Below are 17,637 nucleotides of genomic sequence, written 5' to 3' on the forward strand. Positions count from 1 at the left end.
ACCTTAATCTCACAGTGTGGTGTGGATAAAGCTACACTGGCTGCCAGGCCCAGTGACCTGGAGAAATACAGACAAAAGCCACATCTCAATGGGGTTGAAGTAGAAACATTGAGTGATACAGTCACCATGGTGACTGAAAACCTGATATCCCCAGAGTAGTACTTAACTGGACAGACATATCCAGTTATCAATGCTGACAGCATTGCAAAGATTCATCCCATGGCCTTGGTACCTTTGAATGGGGAGGCATAACTGGCCAAAAGGAGGTGAAGGTGTCCACTGTAATTCCAGTAGAATATCTGCTAAGGAATGATCTGTAGACTTCAGCATGGGCTGAGGTAAAGATGAGAACCCATGCAGCTATTCGGCGAATACCTAAATGTGTTTGTGTAAAAAAAAAGCGCACAAATAAAGGCCCAGGGTTAAAAAGAGGTGTTGGATTCTGAAAGAATGCAGCAATCCTCCAAGAGAAAAGGGAAGAAGGCTTAGAAAACAACTTCTGATAAGAGACAAGCTCTGGTCCCCTCTCCTCAGGGAGAAGGCCTGTCAGCCCTTGAAGGAACTGAGGCCCAGGAACTTGGGCCTCACATGCAGAGTTCCTAGGGGTAGGGAGAACCTCTGAGGAAGATCTTTGCCAGGGACAGAGGACGTGCCCCACTCTTGAGAGTGTGAGACAGCAACCTGCTGACCAGTAAAAGGGAGATGCCAGTGGCTCCCACAGGCCCTATAGATGGTGGTGCCATGGCACTTACTCGACACTGGCACCTCCGTGGTTGTTACATTATGGAGCTACATATAGCGCCACCTGTGCTTTGATGCCAGAGACGAGCCTGACAAAACCAAAAGTAATACATGTGCAAAATTAATTTATATTTTATCGTCAAGCTTAACGCTTTCCAGAAAGGGGAAGTATGTGGTTCAGTGAGGAATCTGCAGGTAGTTGTACCCCAAAGAAAAAAAGTTACTTACATTCTCTAACAATCTTTCTGGTGACTTCTCTATCTACCTTCAGATTCCTGACCTCTTAAATCAATACCCAAGCGGTACCCCAAGGTCCTGAAAAACGGAATCCAGGCTTCTTGGCAACACATCATGCAATATAATTTAGACAAAACAGACGCTCCACTAGAAAGATGAACCTGCTTTAGTCCCCATGGCACTAGCTATCTGAAATAAAACAACATAGGTAGAAAACTGCAAGATGCTCAGACAGTAAGTAACTCCATATTCCACTAGATCCATTATTGACAGGAGATTTTGGTTATCTGTCAATGATAAGCATTGACAAAGCCAATAGGTCTGGCAAGGAATGACAGTACTTGCACTGCCCACAGCCTACAGGAGTGTAGAATTACACATGAAACTGTGGAATTTGACAGCAGGTGAAGACTGCTAGTGCTGAACTGTCTCCATCTTTCCGTTTGCTGCTGTGCTCATAACTTAATGCAGGAATGTGTTAAACTAAGTTGAGGACCACAAGTCCCATCTGCTCCACTTGCTATGGTCTAACCTGTTCTCCTGTTTTGTCACTCCTGCTGGAAGACTGTAAGATATATTTACCATTCACAAAAGGAAGATTCAATCCCAAGACCCCCCTCTTCCGTTTCATATTGTGCCATGCAATTCTAAAAATACATTTCTAGTAGAAGAAGACACAGCCTTTCAGACTTTGCCAAAGACACAATTTTAGTCATATGTATGTTTTCACTGCCTTGCGTGTGGGTGCTCCATATCAGGCCTCACTCGCCACACATGCATTCCACCCATAACTTAGCAATCTTCAGGGTGTGCTAAGATTGCCCGCCCATCACCTAGTAATTTTCAGGACATGTTGTAAGTGCATCATTTACAAGCCCCTAGAAAATGGAGAAGGAGAAGATAAATAAAAAGGAAGGAGCAAGGGTGAAAGGAAAGAAGAAAATAATTGGTTTAATGGAATGAAACAAAGATATTGGAAAGAAAGGAGGAAGGAAGAGACAAAGGAAAATAATTGAATAGAAAGGCAGAAAAGGGGCAGAAAAGAGAAAGGGAGAAATGGTGAGGAGAAACATGGGAGAAAAATAGAAAAGGAACAAGGATAGAGGCAGAAAGAAAATAATTGACAGAACGACGAAGATAGTCTGCAAGTATGGAAAATATAGAGGGGAAAAAGGGTGTCCAGCCTGAGGTTTCATTAATGTGATGAGGCCATCTAGTGGGTTTACCTTCCTTTGACCAACTTTTGAATGAATCGACCTCCTCGCGTCAGAACTAGCATATGGCAAAAGGAATCAGCCTCTTCATCCCCTGCTCTCAGAGGTACCCTCTAACACCAATGTTATGATCACTTAACCTGTCACACCACCATAATAGGTTTGCAAGGTAACTGAGAAGTTATTGAACACTGAGGGCCTGATTACGACCTTGGCGGAGGGGATTACTCCATCCCAAATGTGATGGCTATCCCGCCCGCTGTATTACAAGTTCCATTATATCCTATGAAACTTGTAAAACGTCGGACAGGATAGCCGTCACATTTGGGACAGAGTAATCCCCCCGCCAAGGTCGTAATCAGGCCCTGAGTGCCTAGTGCTTGACAGTCAATTCAGGCACCTCGTGACATGTAAACTTTTAATCCCAAAACCCAAATTGTTTTAAATATTGGGGTTTCATCTGAGAATAAGTACCTTATTTCGTTACTAAATTGAGATCTTCAGAGGCCGAATCTGCAGGATGTTGCATAATTCTAATGTTTCCCTGGGTAAGGTACTTCAAAATTAATTAACAGGCTTTTTTTTAGCAGTAGTCAATTTGCTTGCTCAGTGGTTGCTTGTAACATTGAAAGTTGCACCAGCGATTCATTTTTCATTGCTTAGGGCATGTTCTTATTTCCCCCCACCACTTTGTGCTTGATTTGTATTTTTTGTGGAGCGTGGCTTGGGGCATTAAGATGGCAGTCACACTCTTAGAGTACTCCCTATCCCTCCATCATCCGCCACCATCTACTTCAATGCCAGTCTTTAATCAGAGACACCACCTGCTGATTCACCTTTTCAGAGGCTTCACCGTGCGTTGCAGCCGGCCCTCTGGTAAAGGCAACCTCTGGACCACACCACAAATCGGCCGCAGCACCCATGGCCTTCCCCAACATGGCACCGACTCCTGAGAAATGAGGCCCGGAGGGTGGTAATCGGAATAGCAGAATCCTGTTGGGAGGATGCCCATATCCGGTCCCGTCCCTGACTGTCCATTGACTCGACCCTAAAAGACTTACACTTGGAACCTCCTCACGGCTAGTGAGAGGAGAATCTGTGTGGCGAGCAGAGGAACTGTGGTGACCTGGTGGATGTCTGGGGGACTTTGGGTCTGAGTGAGCCCTGATCCACCTGGCGCAACATGCTGTTCCACACCCAGTGAATATACTGCAGCAGCTGCTGGGGGTGAGGGCGGCACTGGCAGGCCAGGGCCCTACGAATGACATCAGGGCCCCGCTGGCTGCTTTTATGCTTTGGATGACCGGTGAGTGCCTCCCCGCATACCAAAGGAGCCTGGGGTGTGGATAGGTGTTGGGTCCCGGCTCCCTCCCTACTACTGACCCAGCCGCAGAAAGAGAGGAGGACTGTCCTGGTGGGCTGGGGCCCCATGCATATCTTGGTGTGTGGTCGCCTCTGGGGGGTAGACTTGGACTCTAGTGGTTCTCGGGTGCGGAGGGCCTCCCGGCCTACAATCCTTCAAGTGAGGTCACCTCAGAAGCATGGTCTCGGTCTCTGGTGCGCAGGGTAAAGAGCCCCTCCCCCTCTTACAATCATTTGTGTGTGGTCACTGCCTGAGAAAACCCCTACATACCTGAGGAGCCCAGAGTGTGAACTGGAGTTCGGTCTCGGGGTCCCACCTGATGCTGACAGCTACTGGGAGAGAGGAGGATTACCGTGGCAGTCTGCAGCCTGGCATGTGACGCCCAGGCCTCATGCCCTGCCCCGGTGCCTGAGATGCCAGTGCCAGCTGGCCCGCGTGCCTTGGGGTTGACAACAGCAGGGGGCCTCTGGGTCCGGACCCTCACCTGTTAGAGATACATTGGAACTGAGGCCATGGCTCGTGGAGCCCCCCGGGCCTGCTTCAGTGGGTGGATTTGCTGGGGGTGCCAGTGGGAGGGCCCCACCTGCGGGCTTGCGCTCAGTGGTATCTGGCCCTCGGGCACTGCAGGACCGGGCCTATATGGACCTTAGTGGGTTAATTTACATCCGTTGTGTGGCAGAAGGACCCTGGCGCGTGGAGAGACGCTCCCCTTAATGCTGTAACTGCACTCCACTGCCCCCAAGACTAAGCGGAAGATGCAGTGGCTCTCCCTGGGTGATACAAGGAGGGCCTGGGTGGTCCTGGGGTGGTTGTGACTAGCAATGAGTATTGAATGCAGGGTAGTTGATCCACTGCTCTGGATCTGCAAACCACCTTCTCCCTCCAGACTCCTCTGACGAGGCCCACTCGCTCCTTAGTCTGCAGTGGACCTGATATATGGACCCACATCATAAATGCCGGAGTTGCCCTGGGGTATATAGATGATTGCAACCACCTGGATGCCTACTGTCTGTGCTGCTGTTGGATGTGTTGGTGGGGCCATCCTACGTAACCGAATACTATACCACACACCCATGAAGCCTCACCCCACTCAGTCTCGCATTGACAAATTTACAGCTCCAAAGGGCCCATCCAAGGGTAGTGCTATGGAACTCCCAAACCACTGTACCGGAGACACTGACAAGGTCCTGCAAGCTAGTCATCTCACACAGTCGGTGGAGACCAAGATCAGTGAATTGTGAATGGATGTGGCGCTCCTCAGTCAGGACCTCAAGAACGCCACAGGCAGAATTACTGAGGCAGATGGACGTATCTGTATGATGGAAGAGACTATAATCTAGCTCCAGACTTAAGTGAACCGCTTGCCTATCGGCTCGCTGAATAGTCGGTGGAATCTGGGCCTTCTATTTTTTCTGACATATAAGTTAGTATATTGTTTTTGCAATTCCTATTGTCTAAATCCACTGTGTGTTGTTTTAGTGCCAAAACGTCTGCTTGTACATTTTCAGTTATAGAACTTGCATCTTGCACATCATTTAATCTCTATTCTACCTCTGATATTCTTTCCAGATAAGACCATTTTTCATCATGTCTCTGTAAGGTCCTGTTTGTGTCCTACATATAAGGCCCTGATTTCTTGTAATAATAGCAAGTCCATCAAGACTGGGGCAGAGTAGTAGGAATCTTAGGGATAGCTGCAGGTGTAGAGCTAGATTTATTATCTTTCATAGTAAACTGAGCAGACTCAACAGAGTCCCATATATAATCTGAGCTAGAGGAGAGAGGTTTATATATGATAATTTTAACTTCCTCGTTTTGCCCAGATGGTCAAAGAGGACCTGTGGAAATAGTGTCAGGATAGCAATTAGAAAATGTTTGAGATAAGCACAATCACTCTGTGACAGGAGGCAGGTCTGTAGGAAGCTGGCCTGGTGTGTGGTGGACACCTATGGTGTTTGCACCTTATACCAGGTCCAGGTAACCCCTACTAGTTAGTGGAACAGTGTCTAGGAGGCCAGGACTCTCTAGTGGTAGCTGTGGTGAGCAGCCAAGACTTATCTAGGAGGAGTGTAAAGCACTTGCAATGCCACAGCAGTCACACAGCAACATATCTCACTTGAAAGGAACCACACAGTGTTACAAAAATAAAGGCACTTTATTAAAATAAAACTAGATCACTTATAGCCAGTCCACCAACCGGAGGTAGGTGCACACTATGTATATACCGTAAGTATTAGGAATTAGCATTGGTAAGTAACAAGCATTGGCAAGAAATAGCAGAAAATAGCTAGGGACCTAAAAGGGGGCCAAACCATATACTAAAATAGTGGAATGCAAAGTGAAGTCCCCCACCCAATGATATGGAATAGTTAGAAGGGATCTGGGAGAACTCGGGACCCCCAAAGGCGAGTACCTAGATGACCTCCAGCGACCAGGAGAGCAGAGGTAAGTTACATCGTCTTCCCAGAGACTAACAAGGGATTTGGAAAAGGAAGATTGCAAGACCAGGACCAGTCCAATGGAACACAGTGGTGGATTCCAGATGAAGAGGACCTGAGGAAGAAGGGGACAGAATCCAGTCCACACGGGAGTGTTCAGTTGGTGCAGGAGCCACTACCCACCCTTCTGTGGATGAAGATCCGGGTTGACGATGGAAGATGAAGATCAGCTGTGGAGCCCAGGAGCTGCAGAGAGGTCCTTGGAGTCATGCAGAAGATGCCCCATGCCAGTCGCCGGGTCGCAGATAGTCAGTGGTCAGAAGGATCACCAACAAGCCTTGGCAAATGCAAATCTGGGCAGAAGAGGATTTGCAGAGAAGAAGAGGACCAGCAAGGTCCAGGGGACTCGACCCTTGGAGGGAATCCCGGGCTGACCTTCAGAACTTGGCAGATCCAGCAGTAGTAGTCGCAGCCCCCACAGGCAACCCACTGACAGCAGGCACAGTAAGTTGCAGTGAGGCCTAACTAGCACCTGGAGAGGAGTCCTACATCGCTGGAGCAGCAGAGGAGAGACTGTCCTTGCAAGAATGAAGTGCTGGAGACCGGGGCAACTTGGAGCCTGAAGATCCCTCGGAGCAGGAGTCAACCAGCCTTGGTTGCTGCAAGAGTTGTGGTGCACAGGGGCACTGCCCTGGAGGAAGAAGCCAGGACTCACCATCTCCCAAGTTGGACTGAGGGCAGAGAGGACCATGTGGACCACTCAGGACCACTTCCTTTGTTGGAGGATCCACACAGTAACTGTGGAGAGCAGATCCCAGCAGCTGGACGTCGTTGCCTTAGGTTCCTGCGGATGCAGGTGAGTGACTCCTTCACTCCTAGGGAGATTCCTTCTTGCTTCTTTGGTGCAGCTGAAGTGTTGCCAACCGTAGAGGATGCACAGCCATGGAAATGTTGCAATTACTGGAAGGAGCCGAAGAAAAAATGTTGCAAGTCGAGGCCTTCTCGTGAGTTGCAGGCTTATTCAGTTCCTGTGAAGTCCAGCAGTAATTCCGGTGGCCAGGAGCAGAAGAGGTTGATGCAGAGGAGTCCTGGTGGAGTCTTGCATGCCGAATCTGGGGACCCACACGCAAGGGAGTCCCTAAATAGCCCTAACAGGAGAATTGGTCACTCTGCAGGGTGACCACCTATCAGAGCGGGTCACTGACGTCAGTCACCTGTCCTGACCAACCAGATGCTCTTGGGGGACTCTTCACATCTTGTTTTCAAGATGGCAGAATCAAGTGGCCACCGGGTGGAGCTCTGGTCACCTCCCTTGTGGTGTGATGGACAGGGGAGTGGTCACTCCCCTTTCCTTTGTGTGCTTTCTCATCAGAGCAGGGACTCGGAGTCCTGGGACTGGTGCAAACTAGATTATGCAAGGAGGGCACCAAATGTGCCCTTCAAAACAAGCCAGTGGCTTGGGGAGACTACCCCTCCCCAGCCTTGTAACATCTATTTCCAAAGGAGAGGGTGTTGCATCACCTCTTCCACAGGAAATCCATTGTTCTTCCTTCCCCCTACTTGAGCTGGTGAAGCAGCAAGAGGGCAAAAACCTGCCTGAGGGGCTGCAGTTTGGACTGCCCCCAAACTCTGAAAGACTGGTAGGAGCAATACTGGGGGATCCTGTAAGGAGCCCCCAGAGTGCACAAAATCATGCCACCAATACTGGCATTGGTATTGGGCTATGATTCTGACATGTATTATACCCAACATGCCTAGGTTTGGAGTTACTATTATGAAGCCGGACCATCTGTGGCCGGTATACGGGCAAAATGGCTTCCCCACACTTATGAAGTCCAGTGCATTGGAACTGGAGTTCGTGGGGGCACCTCTGCCCATACAGCGGTGTCCTCACATACAGGAACTTTCACCCTGCCCTCTGGTTTAAGAGAGCCTACCATAGAGGTGACTTGCAGTGACCTGTGGCAGTGACCAGCAGTGAAAGGGTGCATGCGCCTTTTCATGCAGGCTGCCACGGCAGGCCAGCAGACACAGTTTTGCATAGGCTTCCCATGGTGGCATAATACATGCTGCAGCCCATGGAGGACCCCTGGTGTACCAAAGCCCTGGGTTCCTAAGTACCATGTACTAGAGACTTACAGGGGTACACCAGTATGCCAATTGTGGGGTGTAAAGAGTACCAAAGCAACCATATTTAGAGGGGAGAGCACAATCACTTGGGTCCTGGTTAGCAGGATCCCAGTGAAAACAATCTAAACACGCTGATAAACAGGCAAAAAGTGAGGGTAACCATGCCAAAAAGAGTGACTTTCCTACAAGGTCAGTAAGTGATAAGGCCATGCTTATATCAAAAGTAGACAAAAGAATATTCAAAGGAGAAATCTTTGTCACAACATTAGGATGTGTGAAGCATTGAAGAATAAAATCACACATAGGAAAACATGTTGTTATATTCAAAAGTGGCCAAGTTGCATGGCTAGTATTGTCGTAGTGTTGATGCGCAGATGTTCATCAACCTGATTTCCTTAATTTAAATACAAAAGTATCCAGGAGCAGGACAAAGTTGAACACAAGTAAATTCACTGAGAAAAGATCCTATGCCAAAAAACTACAAAGTGTGCACTCTAGAGCGCATAACATAAAAACAAGAAAATGACGGCCAAATATTGTAATAACATTATTAATGAACAAACAACCGTCACACAAAAAAAAAAGGACTGCCTTCAAATCAGGCATAGGAAGCAGGAGCAACAAACAATGAATGCAGGAAAAATCATTGAGTCTACAAACTCACACGTTGATGAAGAATAACCATAAGATGGAGGCCGCACTCCATTACATTCAAGCAAACGAAGGATATACATTATTAGCAAGTTTCCATAAAGGAGATAAACAATATTCTTAGAAAACTGCTGCATTCAAAGTCCACTGAAAAGGGCGCAAGCTGCCACACAAAATGGTTGGTGCAGATATTACAAGACGTCATGCTGTGTGATCTCAAGAGGATCCGGGTATGGTTTTCTTGCTTTTAGTTTTAATTCCTGTGTTTTTGTAATCTCTACAGCTTTAGCAGGGAGAGAAGACTGTGCCACTTTGAAATAATTTTTAGGGTCGAGCCTGCATTGCATGCGCTCGCGCATGCGTATCGCAGCGAGACGCTTTTGTATTTAGAAAAGAGCTCGGAGCCCTGTCAACTTCACGTCAGTGTTTTTTATTGGTTCAAGGGCTTGCCTAATAAAATCTGCTTGCTTTCATTAGTCGAAGGCAAGCATATGTCATGCCTTTTCCGGTGGCTAGCCCTCCTCGAGCGCAGCGACCAAGTACAGAAAACATGCGAGGCTCGCTGTTTTCCATCGGGCTCGTGGCCTTCTTTTTCTCTAATTTACAAGCGTGATCTTACTTGGCAGAAGTCGAGCGCATTACATAGTTAATTTCACTTTTTCGGGTTGTGTACACAAATGCACTTTTGCCCGATAGGTGAAAAGTCGGGTTAGGAGTTTACAAAGCGATCAGCTCTAACATGAGCAAACGTGAGACCCATTGCATTGTAAATGCTTATTTGAGCTGGTGCCCCTCTGAACGTCAAACAGAGGTGTGACCTATATGAGACTTTCCAAGAGGTTTTTTCTTGGCCATAGTTCACGACCCAAACACCCCTGCGTGGGTCCTTTGTTAATGCGTAAAACTATGCATTTTTAAAATGTCACCTCATCTTCACTGCCCTCAGTTTCTGAAAACGCACATTTTAAGTGGTTGGATAGTCTAGTGTTCCTTTTTTTCCCTCCGCTTGAGAACGCAGGCCCTGCTCTGTTCGTCTCTAGTGGCCTGCAATATCCTCAAAGTGTGACAAATTGCAACATTGTTGTCACCCTACATTTACAGTTTCTAATATTAGAATCAGTGAAATGCTCTGGAGTTCTCCTTTGTAGTATCTCTTTAAACTTCCATATTCATGAAAAAATGGTTACCTTGGTTTAAGTGCGGATCCTGCAGGAGCAAGTTAAATTTACTCCTGTAGAATTATTCTTGTTTTTCTTGTCACATTTCTGACTTTTAAGGGGGTTAGCAAAGGATTTTATAGGTAGTCAAGACATAAAGGCCCTCATATTGACATTGGCGGTGTACTGACCGCCACTGTTAAAGTGGTGGTAATACCGCTAACATGCTGGTGGTACTTACCGCCAAATAATAACCATGGTGGTGAGACCTCCCGTAGACAGCAAATGTACCACACCAACCGCCAGGGCGTTAACACCACAGACCACGGCAGTAGCCACCTTCAGCCAGGCAGAAGTCAAGGTACCACCCACCATATTATGACATAGCAAACCGCCAGGATTTCCGGGGCATTAGCAACGCCATCAAAAGCCTGGTGGGAAAATATTACAGAAAAGGAAAGACTCACCTTCAGGGACACGGAGGACTCCATGGCCGCCATGGAACCTGAGCTCCAAGTCTTCCGAATGCTCTACGACACCATAGCTGTCCTGGAGCTCCAACGCTGACGAAGACGACGGTGAGTACAGTCGCCTAGCACACAAAGAAAGGAGGGAGGAAAAGGAGAGTGACATGCACAACACATACACACAACCAGCTGCACAGTATATCGACAGTTACAGGACTGAGGAGCAAAGAATGCAAGGACACATGTCTTTAGTACAACCACTGTAATTTGCTGCCCACAGCCACCATAATGAATAAATAAATAACTATATACACGTCAGTGTACAGATTGGGCCAATGGCCAGTCCAAAGTACTAAAGTGCCACATAACCACATGGCATCGTCCAAGCCCCAACTTGACTCCTGACATCATCCAGACTCCACTGTTCAGGGGCATCACGTTGGAAATGGGCAGGCACCTCAGGGGAAAGGGGGGTTGGGAGGCATCTCAGCTGGAGTGGGTATCATGCCCACTGGTTCTGGATTGGGCTCCCTGCCTACTGGTTCTGGAGGGGGCTCCTTGCCCACTGTCCCTGGAGGGGAGTCTTAGGCCACAGTCTCTGGAGGGGGCTCCTTGCCCACTGGTTCTGGAGGGGGCTCCTTGCCCACTGTCCCTGGAGGAGAGTCTTAGGCCACAGTCTCTGGAGAAGGCTCCTTGCCCAGTGTGCCTGGAGGGGAGACTTAGGCCACAGTCTCTGGAGGGGCTCCTTGCCGAATGGTTCTGGAGGGGGCTCCTTGCCCACTGTCCCTGGAGGGGGCTCCTTGCTCACTGTCCCTGGAGGGGGCTCCTTGCCCACTGGTTCTGGAGGGGGCTCCTTGCCCACTTGTTCTGGAGGCGGCTCCTTGCCCACTGTCCCTGGAGGGGGCTCCTTGCCCACTGTCCCTGGAGGGGAGTCTTAGGCCACAGTCTCTAGAGGGGTCTCCTTGCCCACTGGTTCTGGAGGGGGCTCCTTGCCCACTGTCCCTGGAGGGGAGTCTTAAGCCACAGTCTCTGGAAGAGGGGCCTCAGGTGGTGGATGGGGATCCATGCCCTAAGGTGGTGGATGGGGATCCTTGCCATCAGGTGGTGGATGGGGATCCTTGGGTTCATTCTTGTGAGGGCCCCCCTTGGCCTTTGTCATGTGACTTGTGTCCTTGCCTCCAGGTTTAGGAGGTGCCTCCACTGACCCGGTCCTCTGTCTCTTAGGTTCCGCCACCCTAGACGTCCGTTTTTGAGGTGGAGGTGTCTCTTTGCTGGGAGTGGCTGCTGTCCCACTCAGGGGCCCCTTAGTGCCAGAAGCAGATTTTTAGGTGGGAGCAGGGGCAGACTGGTTGGCTGAGGTGCTGGGCAGAATCCCAAGCGATGCAACAAAGATGGTTGTCACACACAATAGACTTACCCCCTTGTGGCTGCTGTGATGCCCTCAAGCGCCCATCCAGCTCTGGATAGGCCACCACCAGTATGTGGGCCATCAGGGGGGTCAGGTTCTGATGGGCACCCCTTCCTCATTGGAAGGCCATCCCCAGCAGGGCCTCAGCGTTCTTCCGGGGCAAGCGTCTCAGGTCTTACCACTGTATTCTGCAGTGGGTGCTCCACTGGCTATAAACCCCCAGGGCCCGCACCTCCTTGGTGATGGCACACCACAAGCCCTTCTTCTGATGGGCTCTGACCTGCAGGGACACTCTGAATCCGATTATCGAGCCTGTCACATATATGGCGTTCAGACATCATTTGCCCCTCAAATGGCACACACATCACCCAGAACCCTGCATGCACACTACCACCAGCCATACCCCCCACCCAAATGACACACTACCAGCACAAACACTTCTCCATGCAGCCTTGTCCCATGTAACGTCCCATCATGTACTCACCTGTTGGTCTGGAGGCCGATACGGCTGTCCATACAGGGGTAGGGCCCCATCCACCAGGCGCTCTAACTCCTTCGAAGTGAAGGCTGGGGCCTTTTTCCCTGTCGCACAGGCCATGGGAGGTTCCAGACACAGGTCACAGCAGCACACGCAGTGGAGGTGTTGTTCTGTGAAAAGTCAGGAATCAAGTGAGGTTATAGTCAGAAGATGTCAGTCACGTCCGCTACGGTGTACACCGTCACCGCCGGCGGTGATCCTCATTGGATACTATACTCCATAGAGCCCCATGTTAGCCAATGAGGAATTGCACTGCCGTGCGGACCGCTTTCCGCCATGACGCCCAACGCCGGCGGAGTGAGATCACTTCCACCTGTCCCTACATACAGGACAGGTGGTTGCCATGTTATAGTGCTGGTACACAATTTTAGAATGAAAACTGCATCATTGGTGTCGATTGTACATAAATAGCTGTTTACAGTGTCCAGATACATATATTCTCTATGTACACTGAAGTAGTGGATCCGCTTTTCATGTTGTCACTCTCTTCTTACTCTTCTGTCCCTTAGGTACCTACCACTGTGGAGGAATAGGAGGAGGAGGCAAGCCCCCGTGTACATACACCTAGTGGACTCACCTGTAGACTGGACAGGGCCACAATCACAGAGCTGTTTGCTCAATTGGAGCCTGAACTGATATCTGCTATCCGTTATCCCACTGGGATCCACCCTCTTGTGCAGGTCCTATCAGTGCTCCATTTCCTGGCAACAGGCACTTTCCAAGTGGTAGTGGGCTTGGCTGCAGGACTGTCACAGCCAATGTTCTAAATAGTGCTGGCAAGGGTTTTGCCTGCCTTCCTCAAACAAATGGGCAGCTACATCGCTTTCCCCCAAGTAGAAGATTTGGCCACTGTGAAGGCTGGATTCTATGCAATGGGACATATTCCACATGTTATTGGGGCCATTGACGGAACACATATAAGATTTGTTCCCCCCAGTGTCCCCTCAGGGCCAATGAACAGGTGTTCAGGAATAGGAAGAGTTTTGACTCACTCAATGTCCAGATGGTGTGCCTTGCTGACCAGTACATCTCCCACATCACTGCCAAGTATCCTGGGTCGGTGCATGACGCCTTCGTCCTGAGGAATAGCAGTGTCCCACAACCGATGGCACAACTACAGAGGCAATGAGTGTGGCTTATAGGTGAGCCTGAGTCTCCAACCAATGTATGTCAGTGTATGCCTTCAGGAGTCATCGCCCATGCCATTGTGCAAGGCTAATGTTTGTCCCTCACTTCTTGCAGGTGGCTCTGGCTACCCAAACCTGTCCTGGCACTTGACCCCTGTAAGGAATCCGAGCACTGGGGCTGAGATTAGGTACAATGATGCTCATGGGCATACCAGGAGGATTATTGAAAGGACCTTCGGTCTCCTGAAGGCCAGGTTCAGGTGCCTCCATCTGACAGGTGGATCCCTCTGCTACTCCCCTGAGAAGGTCTGCCAGATAGTTGTTGTATGCTGCATGTTGCATCAGACGACATGTACCCTATCTGCAGGAGCAGGAGGGTGGAAATGCTTCTGTGGCATCAGTGGACCATGGGGACATTGAGGAGGAAGAGGATGAGGATGTGGACAATAGGACATCTGTTATATTGCAGTACTTCCAATGAACCATAGATAAGATAGTAGAACTGACCATTCCTCTAATAGATTATTTTTCTGTGTGGCTGTAGCATGATGGCAGTCACTTTCTTAGCATCCCAACTGGCTGTCACCTATGCCTTCCCATTTTGCAGATGTTGGTGTGGTTAAAACTGTGTACTGATGTGATGACTACAAACTGCTACAGGCCATTTGTTGAATGGAATCACAAAGTGTCTGGACAATTGTACTGTATGAAACAGTTCAATACATTGCACATTTCTGTCAGATAAAGTAATATTACTCCAGTTGTGTTTAAGGGTGTTTATTGAAGTGAAAATTATGAAGGGATAGTGCAATGGATTAGGGTGATGGTAGAGGAAAGTCCAGTGTAGTGGGCCAGTCTGTTAGTAACTCAGGTCCAGTGTCCAAGGGGCCATAGGAAGGGGAGCAATGGCAGTTCAAAGTGGACAAGGTGACACAGTGGAACACAAGGGGGACATTCAGGAGGGGCTCATTTCCTGGCTGTGGTCTTGGTCTTGGCAAGTGTCTCTGGCGTCTGACTGGGTCGCAGGGACCGTTTGCAGCGTGGTTCACCTTCTGCAGGGGGAGGGGTGCTGGTGGCCCGTGGGTCCTGTGGCACGGCCTCCCGTCAACTAGCTGCAGCAGATGCAGAGGGCTGGTCAGTTGACTTGCTAATAGAAGGGGCCCACTGGTGTGATGTGTACTCCCTCATGATGCTGGCCATATCACCCAGCACCCTTGCTATGGAGACCATACTATGGTGGTGTTCAGGACCTGCAATTCTTTCTTGATCTCCTGGTGGTGTTCCTTCTGCAGCCGCTGGTTCTCCTGCATGATGTCTATCACCTGACCCATCTTGTCCTGGGATTGCTGGTAAGCCCCCAGGACATTAGTGAGTGCCTCCTAGGCAGTTGGTTCCCTGGGCCTGTCTTCCCCCTGGTGCACAGCTGTCCTCTGAGTGTCCCTGGCCCCCTGTGCCTGTGTCCCCTGAATGGCGTGCCCACTGACCCAAGGACCCTCATTGTCTTGCTTGTGAGGTGTGCACTGGGGTTCCTGTACAGGTGGGTACACTGCTGATTGACGTGTCCTGATGACACAAGTCTGGGGACGTTGGTTGGCTGCTATGGTGCTGGATAATGAGGGGGGAGGCTCTGTACTGGACTGGGTGTGGGCTGGGGTAGCCGACTGACCAGTGGTCCCTGATGGGCCAGGGAGTTCATCCAGATCCAGAACTCCAGAGTTGCTGTCATCACTGGGGGCATCTTCTGGTGGAGGACTGGGAAGCTGTGGCACTTCCTCGCCGCTGAGATTTGCTGGGGCACCTGTGGGGATGTAAGTGGTGTGTTATGCTACATATTCTGCATCCCTAGCTTCCCCTATATTGTTGCTGTTGCCCTGCCACCTTTGTCTGTTTATGTTGATGTATTGTGGGATTGTTAGTTTTCCATGCTGTGCATGCAATGGTGGTGGGTGTACATGCAGGGCTGGGAGGGATGTGCATGCAGTGGGTATGCCATCCAGGTCTTAGCATTTAGGGTAGTTAATTGTGATGGTGCACTGGGTGGGATGAAGTGGAGTGATGGGTGTCAGGGTGAGGGGTGATAGCGGCATGCAGGTATGGGGGAGGGATAGGTAGTAAATATTGACTCACCAGTGTCCAGTCCTCCAGCAATTCCAGTGAGTCCCTCAGGAGTCAGGATTGCCAAGACTTGCTCCTCCCATGCTGTCAGCTGTGGGGGAGGAGGTGGGGGTCCACCGCCAGTCCTGTGGATAGCGAGCTGGTGCCTTGCTGCTATGGAACGTACCTTCACCCGTAGGTAGTTCCACCTCTTCCTGATGTCATCCCTTGTTCATGGATGATGTCCGTTGGCGTTCACTCGGTCCATGATTCTCCGCCATAGCTCCATCTTCCTGGCAATGGATATCTGTTGGATCTGTGCTCCAAACAGCTGTGGCTCTACCCTGACTGTTTCCTCCACCATGACCCGCAACTCCTCCTCAATTAAATGGGGGTGCCTTTGTGGGAACATGGGTGTTGTGTGTTGTGCAGAGGGTGTTGAGTAATGTGGTGGGGTGTGAGGTGTGTGTTTTTGGTATTGGCCAATGTTGTCGTGTTTTGTATTTGGGTGGCCATTATGACCGCGCCGGTGTGTACTGCCAATGGTTTACCGCCGTTGAATGTCCACTGTGGTGATTCGTGGGTCATAATGTGGAGGGCGTTGTTTTGTTGTCGTAATGGTATGGGTGTTTGTACCGACAGTGTAACACTTACTTTTGGCTGGCGGATTTGTGTTTGTGGCAGTATTCTGTCGGTTTGTTGCGTGTGTGTCAACATATGATAGACGGATGTTTGCCTCTGCAACGGTATGTTGGTGGCCGTCACCGCGGCGGTAAGCGGGATTTACCGCCAATGTCATAATGAGGGCCAAAGTAACACTTTTGGATTTTCATGTGTGCACAAATATGAAGTATTGCTGCATTCAGGATTGTAACATCGTGTACAATTTCACATGCATGACATAAATGCACATTCGCTTATTACTAGGGTTTTGGGTATTTGTATGATAAATAGTTTCACCACAGAAGAAATCTGATTTCCCTGCACCTCCATCTGGTGTTGGGAATGTTAGTTACACATTTTCACCTTTGAAATGCACTTACTCTTGCCTTTGCCAAGAGTAGCTGTGCGTCCATATCTACGCAAAGGGACATCTTCTAGAATGGGTGAACATGTCCAGATAATTGCACATATGTGTGTTTTCACTCAATTTCTCTGTTTTCCCCACTCCCAACCCTGAACTTATAAAATCCTAGTTATTTCACACAAGTGTGAAGTTTCAAATATTTTTTATCAAAGAAAATCATATGCTAGGCATATCCGTAAAACAGGACTGTATTCAAACTCTCCACTGCACACCAAAACCCATTGTAATTGCCAGTGAATCTCCCGTGTCTAAGTACTTTTTATCATTGGAAGACTGATCAAATCAAAACACTTAAGCTGTATCCACCGTGGCCCAAGAACCCAATGGGAGGTGGAGAAGTGTAAACAGGGGACACTGTTGACATTTTCTAAAAAAAAAAACACAACCAAATTCACCACTATTTATATCCAAAAGAGCTCGCTTCCTGGATAGTGTTTAGGGGCACAGACATGGAACAAACGCAGATCATCCCAGAACATATCATTCCACTGGACTGCCGCCCTCAGAATTCTGTCCATTACCTCCATTGACCCCAAAACCACCACTATACTACCCCTAGCACACATTGGCAGATGGCCTCCTGGTAGGATGCATGTAGATCCATCATATTAGAAGGTATCCTTAGTTGTTGCTGTAAGTGTCCAGAGCTGAACTTGCCTGAAGGTATTGTGGAAGCAAGTCCCAGGTTCTTCCTCTGTGTCCCTCTGTGCAGTGCTTGCAGATTGGCATCCCTCTTCACAAGGTCCTCGGCTGCACTATATTGAATTGCCCCATTGCTTCCACTGAAATGCTGTCTTTACAATAAACTATTCCGATGCCCCAGCCTTTGCCCCTTCATGCCCAGCAATTGATCCACACCAGAAATTTTCCCAGACAGACTTTACAATTATACTTCCCTGATATAACGATACCCTCAGTGTTTGCATTGAAGTCAACATACAATGCCTTCTTGCTACTCTGTGGGACACTAGTCAACTCCGTAGAG

At 49.2% G+C, this 17,637-nt stretch overlaps 1 protein-coding gene across 2 annotated transcripts in view; it reads left to right on the forward strand.

Moving 5' to 3' along the window:
• The window catches only part of LOC138285625 (peroxisomal bifunctional enzyme-like), a 294,796-nt gene that overhangs the window by 263,813 nt on the left and 13,346 nt on the right, over positions 1-17,637 (forward strand). The gene's annotated exons all lie outside the window — the stretch shown is intronic.

This window comes from Pleurodeles waltl, chromosome 3_1 (assembly GCF_031143425.1).
Source record: "Pleurodeles waltl isolate 20211129_DDA chromosome 3_1, aPleWal1.hap1.20221129, whole genome shotgun sequence".
NCBI classification, from domain to species: Eukaryota; Metazoa; Chordata; class Amphibia; order Caudata; family Salamandridae; genus Pleurodeles; species Pleurodeles waltl.